General features: G+C 34.4%; 1 long non-coding RNA gene across 1 annotated transcript; it reads right to left on the reverse strand.

Moving 5' to 3' along the window:
* Window positions 1-598: 598 nt before the first annotated feature.
* LOC127741413 (uncharacterized) lies at window positions 599-1,238 on the reverse strand. Its single transcript, XR_008002425.1, has 3 exons — window positions 1,073-1,238; window positions 909-1,002; window positions 599-823 (listed from the first exon to the last, which is right to left on the reverse strand). It is a non-coding gene; the product is annotated as an uncharacterized LOC127741413 (long non-coding RNA).
* Window positions 1,239-1,642: the final 404 nt, after the last annotated feature.

Below are 1,642 nucleotides of genomic sequence, written 5' to 3' on the forward strand. Positions count from 1 at the left end.
GTTTTAAGCGAGGTAAATGTAATGTTCTTTAAATTTGTGGCGATTGAGTTTATTTTTCTAGTTAATAGTTTAGCTAATGCGTGAGTGTTATATTCAGATAAACCTGTTTGATGCTGCATCAGTGGTGCATTCAAGTTGCAGCCAATATCAGGGACAAGTTATAAATTATCAGTTCAGGGTACCAGCAGCAGGGGATAACTCTTTGGGTGTATAGTTATAAGGAGTATGGGTGTAAAAGCTCTGTTACTTTTGGGTGTATCTTTGTTAATTGACAATTTACATATAGACACATATGTAGATACATATAGAACAAAAGCTTTAAAAATTCACAGGTTATGGGCGTATATTTCAGTTGATTTTTTTTTCATATTTTAGTACATGTAATTCATTCATTTTGAATACAGCACAGACAATTGGGTGTATATTTTATTCAACCTCGGGTGTATTATTAGACTTGCGTTGGGTGTAACAGTTTATAATATGCGTATCCCTTGATTTTTTGCTTTATGTTTTACCACCTGTAATACAGTTTTTGAATACATCACAGACAGTTTACCAGCACAGATAGTTTAACTATGGGAAAAAATATACATGGAATAGAAGTTGTTGATAAATGGAAAATATTTACATCATTTGTTCAATTTACAAACTACCCAGTTTCTATATCAGCAGAATTAATCTGACAAAACGGACTCAATAATACAGAGGATGGCTTCGACAGCCTTATAGCACTACTCTCTCTAATTGCCCGATCTCTCTGTGTATTCATCTCACTGAATAGTATCCGGGAAGCATACTCCACTCTATAGTGGTCCACCTCCTCCTACAATTAAAAAGTATGTTATGTTTAAACAGAAATATTAATTCAGTAAAGTAATACAGAGTTATATAGTTCTAAAGACAGTTACCTGTGTCCAATTATCCCATTCATACTTCCCCTTTTTAATGTTTTCCGGCTCTATTAACTCAAGCCACTTCATTACGTAAATAGCGCAGTCATAGCTGAAAACGAAGAAAATAAATTACAAATCTCATTTAGGAAAGTTTAATGTTCAGAGTCACAAATTTATACCTTGTTTTTTGGCCTGAAATTTTAACATATGAGGCTTTAATTTCCTTCTCCTTCTCGCCTTTCTCGAGAGGTTTCCCGCCGGAATATGTTATCAATCTTGAAAATACATATCCCTTAAATACCAAAACAAATCAGTAATACACCCGAATGAATGGACAAGATACACCCAACTGAATATGGAATATACACCCAACACAACCTTCGAAATAGACCTATCTATTAAAGTAAAGAAGACAAAGGCAACTTACAGTGAATTTATTAATGTCCTTTCTCTCATCGCTTGGAGCTTTTTTGTGTAGCGGGTCAAATATTTGACATTTCCGCGTTCTTGTATTTATCAGCCATAACCACCAATGTCCCGAGTGGCAAACAGGAGCAAAAATCTGAAGCATTGCCACATTTCAACAGTCTGTTATTTTATTTGGCATATAAGTAAATAAGCGTACTAACAAATTTACGAAACGAAAACTTACATATGGATGCGAACTTAATTTTTTTCTATCTATGAAGTGAATGAAACTCGGGTAGGCTTCCACCCTGAATTCCTTTTTCGTTTTCGGGGATATGAAT

The sequence above is a fragment of the Arachis duranensis genome, chromosome 9 (genome assembly GCF_000817695.3).
Source record: "Arachis duranensis cultivar V14167 chromosome 9, aradu.V14167.gnm2.J7QH, whole genome shotgun sequence".
NCBI lineage: Eukaryota > Viridiplantae > Streptophyta > Magnoliopsida > Fabales > Fabaceae > Arachis > Arachis duranensis.